Source organism: Crassostrea angulata, chromosome 2 (genome assembly GCF_025612915.1).
Source record: "Crassostrea angulata isolate pt1a10 chromosome 2, ASM2561291v2, whole genome shotgun sequence".
NCBI lineage: Eukaryota > Metazoa > Mollusca > Bivalvia > Ostreida > Ostreidae > Magallana > Magallana angulata.
This window is the reverse complement of record NC_069112.1, coordinates 19091905-19107961: the sequence shown is the minus strand read 5'-3', so window position 1 is coordinate 19107961 and position 16057 is coordinate 19091905. Positions and strand designations below refer to the sequence as shown.

Genomic DNA, 16057 nt, shown 5'->3' with positions numbered 1-16057 from the left:
CCTGATAGGCTAACAGGGGCGTTTCGACTGAGAAATCTTGGGAATTTTTCATACTTTTGAATGAACATCGTCTGAACCCTGATATATTTAAGCATTAAATCATTATTTTTGGAAAGATATAGTCTCATAACTGCAGGGGTGTGTGCATACAAATTGTACTAGCGCCTTATGAAAATTTGTATGCACACATCGCTGCAGTTATGAGACTATATCTTTCCAAAAATAATGATTTAATGCTTATATTTACATTATTTTAACTTCTTGCCTTGTCTGCAAATGTGATTTATAGGTCAAAATTTCTGTTTTATCCTAAGGGTAAGTTCAAATTAATGGAAGAGCCACTGTAACAGCTGCAAGCCTGAACTTTGATACTTGCTTGTGACGTTGCATTTTACGGCGTTCGACGTTTGTGACGTCATAATGAAACTCGTCATTTAACCTTTGAGTACGTTGTGTGTGTTACGGTCTTATAACTGCAGTACCTTTTCACTCACTTTACATGCAAAAAATATTTGGAATGTAAATATTTATAAATATCAAGCAATTAAGCGAAACGTGAATCCAGAATATTGAGAAACTTAACACTTATATCCTGGTGATAACAAATCCATACGAAATTAACTGAATGTCAGAGAAGCAATATGTATCATAATAATATGTAGCGGTAATGTATTAGAATAACAGCGACATTGTCAACCAGAAGTGTAACCATTCTAATGACTTTATCTTCAGAGTTCATTCGTATAGAAATTATCTTGCATGCTGTATGTAAATATATTCTTGTTGAACAGCTTTTCTTTTTTTAAGTTTTAATTCATTCCACAATGTAATCTTGCACTATATAATACAACATAAAATCTTGGGGTAGTGGTGTGAAGGATACGCTAGAACTAATTTAACAAGACCTTGGACTTTCGGTAGGATCTTTTTCTTGCGACAAAACAAGTTAAAAATGACGCTGTGTTCAAATAAAATCTACACAGATTGCGTAATCTTAGCTCAAAAGCCAAACAAATATTGTGGATTTCAAAGAGCCATGGCTGAGTGGCCAGAAATGAAATAGACAGACCTACGTCATAATGCTGTTTTACACAACTACCCAAAGTCCAAGCTCCTGTTAAAATGGTTCTCTACAAAAACAAAAACTGTAAACCAATTTTTATTTGCGTCGACTTTATTTCGCGATTAACTGCAGATAAATTGGTTCGCAACGACTTATTTTAGCGAACAAGCCTTATCCAGACTTGTATTTTAATAAAAACTATAGACGAAGGATTGGTTCGCGGCAAGAGATATTCGCGGGGATAATGCTCTCGCTAACCTCGCAAAAATTTCTCGCACGCGAATAAAAGTTGGTTTACAGTAACCGGGATTATCATTTTGCCGACATTATGATTTATTCATGTTCATCAGACCGAACTGCATTTGTAAAGTTATCTGAAGACTGTATTATCTAGTTGTTTCAACAGGTATGTTATGCTTAATACTTCTTTTTTATAATCAGATTGTAGTAATAGTTCAGTTAATAGATATAAAGTGAGAAAAAGCTGTTTTAATCTTTTTAATGCCGATAAATATTATAAGAAGTAGTAGAAAAGAAGACGAGTATAAGGCACGCAAAGTTTAATTATATTAATTTTAAAGTACATGGCTACATGTATACTGCCATGTAGATAAATAAATATTCGATCATTTTCTTGACCTAAGTTGTTGTTTATTAAGAGGACAACTCTTAAGGGTAGGGGAAATACCAAACATATGAGATGTGTTTTCCGATGAAACAGTACATACTTTTTCTACTCATTCAATGAATACAGGAAATAATAGTTTACACGACCCCCATGCATACACCTTCCGGGATATCTCCATCTAAGTTCATTCATAAAAAAAATACAAAGCCCTCTATTGTTTTAACAACTCATTAGATTTCTGTATATTCCTTTTCAGAAAGTTTCCAAAAATTCCCGATACTGAAGACTATAAAACAAAACATTCTGTACTATCTTTCCACTTTACATTTGATTTAACCATGAAACTTCAGACAGTTTTATTTCTGGTGACTATGCTTGTGATGTCATTGACTCTTATTGAAGTGGAAGGAAATTTGGGCGATAAAGCTATTCCAGCTAAAGGTAATGCAGAACTGGTTATCTAATCTTAATATTTTTTTTACGTTCGACTCTAATTGTTCAGTTTGTTTTTATTGTCCTTTATCTTTTAATTAAGATGATATTTTTTATTAGTTTATAAAGACCGATAAGTTATGATAATTCCCTTATGAATATATTTTCTACCTAATTTAGAGTAGTATTTATGCTATCGTGTTGTTTCTGTTCCGGAAATGTGTTCAGATAATTTATGTAATTATATCGCTTTGAAAATTTGTTATTTTTTTGTCTGAATTCGTTTAGTCAAGTGATTTTGCTATAATACGTACTAAAGAATTTTTGTAATATTTCTATATTCTATTTCAGGCGTTTTTGTAAATGATAAACCAAAATTTTCGATGGGGAGACAGAGTAGTATGATCGCCGTTGATGGATTAATTCGCCGAATACCACGACCTTTATCTTGGCGTAGAGTGAGGACGTAAAGTGGCTTATATACGAACGTTCGAATTGCACATTTAGAATTACCCGAAATTACACATTTCCGAAACATAATTTATCACCACATCTATAACTACCACAAAGAACCTCAAGAGATCGATGTCCATTTAACAACTATGTAAACAGAATCAGTTTCCTGTGAAACCCTGATGCAAACAGAAATCATACACGTGTGATATGATGAAGTGGGTCATAGCGGTTACAAACATAACAATATACGTACATGTATTTTCATTTTTCTTACATTTAATATTCTTATATATTTTTAATGCAAAATCATGTCAAAGTTTTATAACATTATATTCAAATCAAAATTGTCATTGCAATAAATTGTATCGAATACCTTGGAAGACAATTGTTTTATGTCACTTGTTATTTGACGCTATTTACATGCTTTTATTTAATTCCAATGTCTATCTAAAACATGTTCAACTTTTGTATTCATATACAGATAATTTCATCCCTTTAGATATGCATTATTTTCTTCCAGTTTTATTTAATAGTAATGTTCTTTACTTTTCTACTTTTATATGAAATGAAACCATTGTTTTGAAAGGTATCCGAATTATATTAGTTTTACTATAAAAACAAATTGATAAAGCTTAATGGAAAATCATAATTAATATAAATAACAAGATTCCATGTGAGAATAACACTGAAAAGGGTAATAAATTCAGTTCCGGTAAGACAAATATTGATTGTACCAATTTTTGAAGATAACATGTATCCTTTAAAAATTGAGGGGGGAAAATTGGACGCGTTACTTATATGTCATCTATGGAGAATTCAATTGATTAAAATTGAAAACACACTCACAGAGACATAATTTCCAATAAACAACATCAACTATCTTAATGTTACCTGGAATCTTCTCATACTGTTTAGTCGAAGGATGCGTCTGACAAAAAAGGGTGTGTTACAGGAAAAATTACAATTTGTTGTAGAGTAACAGAGTGGATCATAAACTATTTGCCAACGAAGATGTATTCAACATTTTTGTAGTGACATTTCCCCTATCCTTTTCTAGAAGGTATCACAATTCGTGTATTTCAGTTATCTGTATTTCAAGAGAATATTCATGAATATCATTTGCACTGTCATTGCATTCTTATATGAAGTGTTTCTACGCTTGAAAAAGAAAGAGAGCAAAATTGCCTACTTGCTTTTTCTTTTTTGCACTACCAAAGACGTTGTATATTTACTATTTTGTGTTATTATGATTGACTTAATTATAGGTTTAAGTCAGAGAATACTACATTTTTAAAACCATTTTTTAAAATAAGTTTTTTTTTACTTTATGCTTGCTGATGGAGTTGAAAACCCCATATACTTTGTATTATAAAATGCCCATAAAACTACAATATCAATAGCGAGCGCAGCTCGCCGGCGCTGCGCCAGTGCGCAGCGCCGGCGCGAAGCGAGCTCTATCGGCACGGCGTGTGTGAATAGAAAATTCGGACTAGTTGCTCATTCATTCAACGGATTTGTTTGGCGTCAGTAAATCGGACCAGTAATGCATTGTTTTAATCGTCCCAGTAGTTCCCTGTAATTATGGTTTCCCATTTTCACACTATCACGAGAACAAGTACATGTATTGTTACTGCTGACACAACGCAAATTCCATTACATAAGACTAACGAAGTTATCGTTGTTTTGAGTGACGTCACAATGGATTTCTTACATTGATCCGACAGAATTTTTTTCGGCGTCAGTAAATTTCGACCCACAAAAAATCTTCACAAGCAAAAAGAAAAAATAAATTCTCAAAATCAGGAACATTCTATTCGGGATGAGGAATGGGGAGTGTGTAGTATGCCTTTAGCTCTTTAGCTGCTCAAAAGTGTCTTTATTTTCACTACTATTTATTACATGCTCCTGTGGGATCCATTTTCCTTATATGATCAACAATTTTTTTTATACGTAAATTTGATTTTTTTTTTTTACATGAGGGAGGGGGGACTGTGTGATAAGTCAATTTTTATATGTAAGTTTAAGAAAAATGTCTGCTGCAAGAAAAGAGGAATAAACTGCAATGTACATTATGTTAAAATCTTTATTATTCAACAACATTTTATCTGAGATAAATTCTATACTGGCGTGCGACCAGTATATAAATAAATAAATAAATCTTATGAATTATGAATAATGAAAATTTACTGGAAAAAATAGGTATGTTTATTTTATTTTGTATTCAAATTCATTTACTTTACATCACTACTTTTTTTTATGGATAAATCATAATTCATTTTTGATCACCTGCTGCGCTCGCCCCAACAGTTACACCGTAATACATATTATATATAATTTTTCTGTTGTATTTCTCAATGTATGCTATACTTGATGAGATCAAATGGTTCCCTATAAAAAAAAGATTTGCTTTTGACTCAGTTAGTTTACATTCTATTATTTTAGATTTTGACTACATTCTTTAGTTATATGTTTGCAGTAACACACATACTAATAAAATCTTTAATTTACTTTTTAAGTGTTTTGTTTTCTTAAGTTTACTTGATTGTTTTTGAGTTTTAAACTGTACATTAGAGTAATCATCAGTATTGAGGGTTTCTAAATTGCTCCAATAGTTCAGTAATAAATGAATAAATCGCGCTGCCACTTAATTTCAATCACATATCTTATTTCCACCTCTAGTTCAAACAGAAAAAACCAACCAATTAACCGTCCTGCATTTTACTCTCACGTGCTTAATTTAGACTAAATCCTTGACGAATTAAAAACAATGTACATGTAATTCCATTTTAACTCGTGCTTTCTTCTTTAGGACAATAATATCAATTATTATTAAGAAACTCTTTTCACATGCAGAAACTTTTTTCAAATATGTATATGTGACATACAATTGAGCATTGAATGATATACTATCAAACCTGCAGCGATATGTGCATACAAATTGAGTAACGCGCGTTAGGTATTAGTTTACAATTGTTACACATTCAGTGAAGTAATATTTTCTTATCAGCCTTTAATTGGGGTTGTGAAGCGAACTTTGACTGGCAAATCAAATTCATAAATGTTATATAGGACATTCTATTGGTCATGTGTCATTTAAAACTTGTGTTATTAAGACTGTATTTTGTCAACAAATCAACACTACAATTATTACGACTGAACATACATTTATTTCTCGTTATCCAATCATTGTATTTTGAAAAATTTTCCTCAGTCATTGTTCAAAAGTATAAACCCTATGATTATTTAGCTTAATTTTTTTTACAAATTGCAACACAAATGTTTCAAGTTATAAAAGATAAGCAGTAAATTAAAACAGAGAAACACTGCAAGGCATTAAACCACAATGTTGTATTTTGGCAAATATTATCACAATGGTTTTAATTTCATTATGTTCGCGATTAACATTTTTTCCCATGAAATAAAATCAAAACTGAGTTCGCAAAAAACATTATTTTTTAAAACGCAAAAAAAAAATTGAATTTAAGAGAAACAAAAATCTAAAATTAAGTTATGATTATATGCAGTGTGAAGTTATAACCATAGTAATTATTACACTTTGAGAAATCGTGAAATATTTACACCATGGAACTTAAATGACTTACTATGAATAGAGTAGACACTGCTACGGATATATCATTTTTAAACATTTCTAAGTGCTGAGCGTATAGGTTAAACGCCATATGGCATGTATTCAGAACTTTACGCAACCTGTTAGAGCGCTATCTATGATTAATCAAAGTATTGAGAATACTGAACGTCGATCTTAATGTAATGTGATAGTTCATATTTTTTTTCTTTAAATTCACATTCACATTTATGATTCTAATATCATTGTTGATCTTTTAAATAAGGTAGTGATTTACTGATTTGTTTCGGGTAAAAAAAAACCCGGAAATTTATAATGACAACCAAGAAATTGATCAATATTTTGAAAGAAATATTATTTCCAAAAAGTAGTGTTATGATATTTCGTCATACTGTCCTACAAGAACATCTCCTCTGGCAATGTATGCATAACTTTTAGATTCGCAAGGAAAATATCGTTTGGAAAGATTGCTTATGTCTAATTAACATATTGTCATCACAAGTTCCACTATTAGCCCTCTCCAAAAGTTTTATAACATATAATTGCATATGTAACTGTGTAGTGTGCAAGTTAAAATGGAGGGCAATTCCCATGATTTAAAATATATTTTACACTCGACCTTATTTTTAATTAAACATTGAGTTACCACTTACTTTTTTTAAAATAAGTTATTCTTTATTAGATGATTATACCCACGTTTGTTTTTGTAAATCGATTTGCAAGATTCTGTGGTTTCATTGATTTTTGAGGGTATTAATTTTCGTTGGTTGAGGGTATCAATTTTCGTTGGTACAGGGAAATCACAGTTTCAAGGACATGACAATTCGTGGTTAATGATCCTGTCACTACAAAATGTTAGTAAAAATTGTGCTGCAATACAAATGAAAATTCGCGGATTAACTTAAAAACGAAATCCACGAAAATTGGTACTCAACGAGTAGATTATTTACACTAAGTACTATGTGGATGAAACCTTGAATCATACTTCTTAAAAATGTATCGTCATATTAAGAATTGTTTTTAAACAGACAAGATACACTAAAATTACAGGAAGGGAAATATAATGATCAGTCATATCGTAACATGATGATTTGTTTAGCATATGAGATATCTTTGCAGTATATGCAAATAACATTTATTCGCAACAATCTTACAAGCCGTTTTCTAGTACTACATGTAACAGTACTGTGATTTTTTTGTTGCTTCCTTATTTTAAAGAAGGAAATCATAATTTTATGTTCCACACCTCTGTGTCAAAGGCTTGGTCTTGATACATTGTAAAAAATCATATGTCAGAAGATAATTTTGTTCAAATATCCTGACTAACTGTAAACAAGGAAATATTTGCCCCCAGGTTTTTTTCGCCCTCGTTGTCAGCGGCCAAATCTAAGACTGAGCGAATTCCAATGTATCAAATAATCTCTCTTTGAACACAACTACATACCCTAAAACGTACTACTAAACCTCTGAAACGAACCGTCCCGTTCACAAAACGAACCTGTCGTTTACAAAATGATCTGTACCGTTCACAAAGCGAACCGTACCGTTCATAAAGCGTAGCAAACCGTTCACAAAACAAACCGTGCAAAAAGAGTGCAAGGATAACCTATAAGACCCGGTTGCGGATAATCAAGGGTATACTGCCCCAACCAGGGTTATACTCGTAAAACTCGGGTAGACACAGCGTTCATTTCTTGAATAATACATAACTAATGAAGAAAAATAACTTTTCATAATTATCACCTTGCTGAAATCAATCGGGCAGAGATGAAACAAAAATATATCGAAGAAAATCAAGCATTCATGTCACGCCTACCTCATTAGTACAGTGCGCAGACTTTTCACATAGCGTGCATTTATTTTTAGCAAAGCGTACCGTGCAAAAGCGAACTGAACTGTTCAAAAAGCGCACCAAACCGAACCATGCAACTGGTGTAGTATAACGTTTCAGGGTGTGTACATGTATATTTTGACGAATTCAAGACGGAGCGAAACCGATTGCAAGGGAGGAAGGACGAAAACATCAAGGGGGAAAATTACCCTGAAAAGAGTATATTCGGTATTCCTGAATGCGTATTATTTTGAAGGATCAGAAGCCATGTGCAATGGTGTTTGTGTATATTTTGATTAAATGGATGTGGACAATTATCTAGAACATCGATATAAAGAGCGTGACCAGAAATCTCACTTGATGCTTGCACTTGAGTATCCAAAAAAGTGGATTAATGAAACAGACTGACTAAAAGTTTAAACAACATCAAGTATTTCTTGGGCGCATGTAAAGTGCGAAACGAAATCGAAACTAAACGAAATCGTACGAAACGAAACGAAAACAATCGAAACGAAACGAAATCAAACGAAACGAAACCAAAAATCGAAACGAAACGAAACGGAATTTAAACAAAACTAATATCAATTTTGACTACATAAAAGTGAAAATAAATTCATTGAAATAAATTTTTGAACCATAAAATATAACTACCTGTATGTTTCAAATTGCCGCTGTAAATTTTTAAGCCGATTATCCGAAATTTGCAAAAATTATATAATCATATAAATAACTGATGTACATTCCTCTACCTTTTAGTGTCTCTAATTTGTTTCATTAAATGATAAAAATGATATTCAGACGTTTTGGGACAGAGAGAGAGAGAGAGAGAGAGAGAGAGAGAGAGAGAGAGAGAGAGAGAGAGAGATGCCTTAAAACTTATCAGCGACACCTCATAGCAAAGTATATATGCAAGTTTGGGAGAGAGAGAGAGAGAGAAAGAAAGAGAGAGAGAGATAGAGATATGATGATGATACTGAAGGGGACATTCTGACATAAATTTTCTTTCTATCGATTTCAAATATTGTTAAAATGAAACGATCGAATACAATGTGATTAAGAGCATACTGGTTGGTTACCAGTGTCGAACATATAATAAGAATTGTTGTAATATGTATGGCAAGAATTTGGACGTCGTAATTTGACAAAATTAACGTGCAATATAAAGATGATTATACTGTAAACGTATTTTAAAACAAGAGGCCCATGGGCCACATCACTCACATGAGGAACAATAGGTATGATAAAATCAGCTTAATGGAGTCATAATACAAACAATCTGGACAATGTACAATAATACATGCAGATCCTGTATAAATAAAATTCATTTTTCCCCCTGGATATTCTTATGTTTATAACCATTAGTCCCTTTTCTAACAGGATGATTTTATAGTCTTATCACATGTCGAGTATTGCAGTTCTCAAAAAGATCCTTAACAATTGTTTATATATGGGATATAAAGCTACATCGAACTCTGAACCTTCTCGTGAGGCCGAAGAATTGTCCTTGAGCCAAAGTCTTAACAATTATAAAGAATCATCTGGCTGATTAGTTTCTGAGAAGAAGATTTTTAAAGATTTACTCTATATATTCCTATGTAAATCTTCAACCAACCCCCCCATTGTGGCCCCACCCTACCCCCGGGGGTCATGAATTTCACAACTTTGAATCTACACTACCTGAGGATGCTTCCACACAATTTTCAGCTTTCCTGGCTTTCTGGTTCTTGAGTAGAAGATTTTTGAAAATTTCTTGAAATTTTTCATTTATTTCTAATTATCTCCCCTTGAAAACGGGTGTGACCCTTAATTTTCACAACTTTGAATCCCCTTTGCCTAAAGATGATATGCGCCAAGTTTGGTTGAAATTGGCCCAGTAGTTCTTGAGAAGATGTTGAAAATGTGAAAAGTTTACGGACAGACGGACGACAGACAAAATGTGATCAGAATAGCTCACTTGAGCTTTCAGCTCAGGTGAGCTAAAAACGGTCATAACCCCTTTGGCTGTGTATTCTTTTTAGCGTTTTTGGCGGAAAACGGCGTTTGCAAAATCAAGTACATTGCCACATGTAAAACATATAAGTAGATAAAAAGGTAAATTCAGATATGCGCTAAATCAAATCCATGCTAACTTGTTTAAAAATTATATTCCGCCAAATATTGTACACCCTAAATATAGTGCGTTTACAGTATTTACGGAGACATTCCAACTAAACGAATTCTTTTATATCGATATGAAATAGTGTAAAAATGATTCAAATACATTGTGCGTGCGTGTGAAAGGAAGAGAAAGAGGGGATTATGTTTGATTTATGGTAAAACACAGGTAAAAAAAAACCTCTTTATCTTGCACGTTAATTTTGTCAAATTACGACGTCCAAATTCATGCTATACATATTACAACAATTCTTATTATATGTTAGAAACTGGTAACCAACCAGTATGCTCTAAATCACATTGTATTCAATCGTTTCATTTTTACAATATTTCAAATCGATAGAAAGAAAATTGTTGTTAGAGTGTCCCCTTCAGAATCATCATCATATATCTCTCTCTTTCTTTCTCTCTCTCCCAAACTTGCGTATAAACTTTGCTATGAGATGTCGCTGATAAGTTTAAGGGCATTGCTCTCTCTCTCTCTCTCTCTCTCTCTCAACGTCTGAATATCATTTAATGAAACAAATTAGAAACATTAAAAGGTAGAGGAATGTACATCACTTATTTACATAATTATATAATTGTAAACAGATAGCTATGCTATGACCTTGAATTGCTAGTATTACATAATGGTCACTATGATACTTATGTGTACCTGGATACTGCGCACTGAATGGTGTTAATGATAATTAACAGAATGAACTCTGTGAATCTTGTAGCACTGCGTAGTATTCCTAAATGATGTTATTAAACCAGGTGAATAATACGGGCATAATAATATCGAAATTGAGAGTTTAAAAACAAGTGTCATATTTGGCGATTCTGTGTCTGCAACGATAACTCTGGTACTCTATATTGAGTCATGGATTGTGTATTCTAAATATTAACAGTTGTAACCTTTTATGCTATGTATGAATGAACGTATTATGAGTAAGTGATGCCTCATACTAGGTGGAGGACTCCGAGACCCAGGACTCGGAGACTCAAATCCTGCATCCGTACTCTTTGATTGGCAGTTTTGACAGTTTTGTTACTTTATTTAGAAATAAAATATTAATCTTAATTTAACACTTAATGTTCACTCGTGATCGTCGTAGATGGGCCGAACTAGTCTGAACTGTCCATCATAAATAAATTTGTTATATATACCCATGTAAAATGATGTTGAACAGATTTAGATAGATTCCGCTTATAGAGATTCTGAGACTCTTGAGTTGGGCTGCTTTTAATTGTTGTAACTATATGATCACGCCTAATAAAACCGCTTGAGAAAGAATACTGGACTTGTGATCACTAAGTTTGAGCTGACCCTCAATTGGATCCGTAAGACAGAAGGCTTACATAATTTTTGCAAATTTCGGATAATCGGCTGAACAACTTACAGCGACAATCTGAAACATACATGTAGTTATATTTTATGGTTCAAAAACTTATTTCAATGAATTTATTTTCACTTTTATGTAGTCAAAATTGATATTAGTTTTGTTTAAATTCCGTTTCGTTTCGTTTCGATTTTTGGTTTCGTTTCGTTTGATTTCATTTCGTTTCGATTGGTTTCGTTTCGTTTCGTTTCGTACGATTTTGTTTCGTTTCTTTTCGTTTCGATTTCGTTTCGCACTTTACAGGCGCCCGTATTTCTTTTTGTCAAACAAATGATGTTTTCATATTTGATAATTCCACAATTAATGAATATACAGAGAAAGAAAGGTTACGGTACGGTTCGTTTTGTGAACATAACGGTTCGCTTTGTAAACGATATGGTTCGTTTTCTGAACGGTTCGGTTCGCTTCTTGTACGGTACGCTTTTTTAAAAAAAACAGTTGCATGCTATTTAAATTGTTTGCACGCTTTATTAAGAATTTATATAGTAACAAAAATACGACAGTTAGGAAAGAGACTATGATCGCCAGGACATGAGCCACAATTTTTACGTCGAAAAGAAAATATTGTTGAATAATTTCAAATAGGCATACTTTTTTAAATAAGGATTTAAGTAGTAAACATTTATAAAATAATTAAAAAAAATAAAACGTGTTCATTCAATAAGAAGAAGGTACAGTTTATTTCAATTTTTGACCTAAAATTCAAAAGTCGTTTAAATCTCATTAAAAGACACATATACCATTTTGAATGTGCATATATACAAAGTATCAAATTATACACTTTTATCTATTTTTTTAAAAACATTAAGACTTCAACATTTTGGCATATTTCTAAGACTTAGTAAAAAACAATGAAAAATGGCATGTTTTTTCAGGTTTTTTGAACAGGAAAATGTGTCCACTACCGTAGCCTACAGCGAAAATAATATATTTATGTGATATCACATGAGGAAGCTATAATGTGAGTTTCATGGCGACCGACAGCTGCCGACATAGTTTTTTTTTATTAAAAAAAAACCACTGAATAATTCGCATATTCTGCTCAGTTCTATGAAAATTACGGGAAAATGCACTGTTGATGACGTCACAATTGTCCTTGTGAAATGTATAATTATGTAACTATTTGTAGATTCTTAGTTTATGGGTATTTTTGGGTGAAAAATTATTGCATTTCAATTTTTAGGATATTTTTCAAAATCGCTTTAAAACAGGGCAAAATATCACTGAAACCATACATATGTCTTTTCTTATAGCAGGCAGGAGTAGCCAAGTAGCAAGCCGCGCATGGCGTGATCTGTACTGTTACACTTAAACTGATTGACAGGCAAAGCACGTAGTTTCCTCAAATAAAACCCCGCTCAAATAACCGACTGTACAAACATAAACCAAAAAAAAAGTTGAGTCATAAAACTTTAAATTAAGTATCAAAATTAACACACAATCCATCTCTCTCTTTCTCCCTCTCTCTCCTCTGAGAATCATTAACTGTTATGTTAAGGCCAGTATATACACAATGCTTAAAATATTTCATGAAAATAATTAAAATATTGAACCTATCTGGTCAGCGATAATTTTCGTATGTATTCTGTATTCCGTCTGTATTCATCGAAAGACATGAGTAAAAAACCGTATGTAAAAGTTGCAAGGATATTGCACGATTTGGTACGCCTTTGTGGCCGTTTGGGGGCGGGTCTTTCATAAATAAACTCGCATGCTATTTGCTCGGTACGCTTTGTGAACGGTACAATTGTTTTGTTAATGGTACGGTTCGTTTTGTGAACGGTACGGTACGCTTTGTGAACGGTACGATTCGTTTTGTTAACGGTATGGTTCATTTCTTGTACGGAACGGTACGGTTCGTTTTAGAGGTTTAGTAACATATTTTTGGGTCTGTACATACGTGTCACAGACTGTCTAAGGTATATTTTTAGACTGAACTTTAGAATTTGTATGATGATGACATTCTCTTGATGGAACAAATCAGGAGAAAGAGCGCAAAAACCACGTGACCAATGATACATGACTGTATATAAACTATTACATTGGTTGGGCGTTTTGTATTTCCTAACACTTGTTGTACGCCATGAATCGTCAGACGTTTTTTATTCTCTTGCTTGTTGCGGGGATTTTGCTGACTATCTCCGAAGTTGAAGGAAAACTGGGACATTTCAGTAGAGTGCGAAGACCGTTAAGAAGAAAGAGAGGTAGGTTTTTTTGAAAGAACAAAAATGTACTATTTTTTTTATCCAAGGTTTTTTCACATTTCTGTTTTTAAAAAAAACCTATTGAAATGAACAGTAATTATTTTTTTCTACGATCCTTAACATATATGATGCATTAAAAATAAACCCAACATATTTGATAAAGCAATGTGCTATTATTCATATCTCATTTTTAAACCTGTCAACATCTTTTAGCGCTTGCCAAAAAAACAAACTTATGATTCTGGAACCACTTTTTATACTAAATGTTTTAAAAAATGCTTTCAGGTATGAAAAGTCAATCACAAGAATATTGTCATAAGTTAGATTTATCATAAAGATGTTACTAAATAAAAGTGCAGTATTCTCACGTTTCTGCAAAGATCTGTGGTTTACATTGAATAGAAAAGGTTGCTTAAGTACCATATAATTCAAACATATTCTTTTATACATATGTATACATGTATTTATAACCACGATAATAAAAACCCTGATACATGACTTACGGTGCTCCCGATATTTTAAAGCGTTTGACTAATATACCTTTTTTATTTCTATGACACCAAAACAAGTATTTTCCGTTACAGATACAAATGGTATCCCTGGAAATGGAATGAATGGCCTCCCTGGAGACGGAACAGACCTGGGTCCGCGTAGACCAGATTACTATGGCTGAGATTCGAAATAATTCGGAAATAACATTTTTTTAGTGGAAAAGAAAACAGATTGCTTCATGTAATTTCTGCTTCATTTAAATATAGCCATTCTCAATTCTGGATTTATTTTAGTTTTTGTTCCACACTTATAACTTTTTTCATCCTCATCAAATGAATAGGACAACATGCAGCTTTATTGCATAATAAAAAGGTCAAGAATGTGTAACATTATGCAATAACTCACCATCTTACTATTTGTATTTATCAAAGTATTTGGAACGTAATAAAATATATAAAATACTTTTTTTCGTCGACATTAATCAAATTAAAAAAATTAATACTTCCAGAACTGCTTATTATTCTTGAATTTTACGCAATATATGAATTTATTACATATCTTTCATGATTTCCTTAAAACTGAAATTATGAAAAGAACAAAAATTTGTATATTAAAGAAATGAACTCAGTGTCTCCCCAAGTTATACATGTGCGAGTAAAACCTGGTTTGGGACAGTTTACGCTTTATAATCCGCAAAGTGGATTTTAGAAAACTAAAATTGTTAAAACCCAGTTTATACGAGTATTACTTAAAAGGTAGATTTATAGGTCATTCCTTATAAATTAATTTCTGTAATTCACTGTACATATTAAGTGCGCTTTACTTTCAAAAATGATATTAGTCTGATAAAAATTCAAACGAAACGTTAAGCGGTTTAGTACGTTTTTGACGATGATGAATTGTGACGTCTTTTTTGATGTGCAAACCAGGTTATACAAATTTATCATTTTTTTTTCTATCCAATTAAATGCCGCGTTACAACGAGAATTTAATCATTATACAATGGCTGTGTCTGCAAGTACAATGTTTCATTAACATGCTGACATGCGTTTTTCATAGTTGTTAGACCTTTTTTTATTCACTGAACTGACAACAGTTTCTTCCATTTATTATGATTTTGACAATGAGCACACGGCGGGTACATCGGTCGGCAAATAACGTCTCTTCCTTCTAGGCACCTGATCCCACCGTTATCTTTTAGAGGTCCGTATTGCTCTGGTTTAAATTTGTTATAAGCTTTGTGATTTTAGAGATGGTTGACTTAAGGAATAAGGAATCATTCTTTGAGTTTTATGAGGTGATAATTTTGGTCGGGGCGTGATCAAATCCAATAAAGCCCGAACGGCTTTATGATACATTTGATCACACCCCGAAATTATCACCTCATAATATTCAAATAATGATTCTTTATAACGTACCTTAATATTAGCTTGAACCATCATACGATTAAATATTTAAATATAAAAATATGCAAATCCCGCTGGTGCCTCAATTTGGTGTCGTTTGAAGTTATTGTTTAAATAGTACAATTCGATATGTAGAGTTATTACAAGCAAAGTCACTGGAAAATGTAAATATAGTTTGTTATTTTAATTTTTATTTTTCAAAATCAAATCTGTAAAAGGAATCCCTTAAATTGCAATTAACAAAAATGTCCCCCCCCCCAAAAAAAAAAATCCAACAATTTTTCAGCAGTTAGACAATGATTATAACTACGGTTTCTTCCGTTTTTCTTGATCTTGACAATGAGTACACGGCGGGTTCGACTGGTCGGCAAGGAATATCTCTTCCCCCTATGCATCTAATCCCATCTAGATCTTTTTAGAAGT

General features: G+C 32.5%; 1 long non-coding RNA gene across 1 annotated transcript; it reads left to right on the top strand.

The window, feature by feature from the left end:
- Window positions 1-13268: 13268 nt before the first annotated feature.
- LOC128173395 (uncharacterized) lies at window positions 13269-14692 on the top strand. Its single transcript, XR_008242496.1, has 2 exons — window positions 13269-13736; window positions 14321-14692. It is a non-coding gene; the product is annotated as an uncharacterized LOC128173395 (long non-coding RNA).
- The last annotated feature ends 1365 nt before the right edge of the window (window positions 14693-16057 follow it).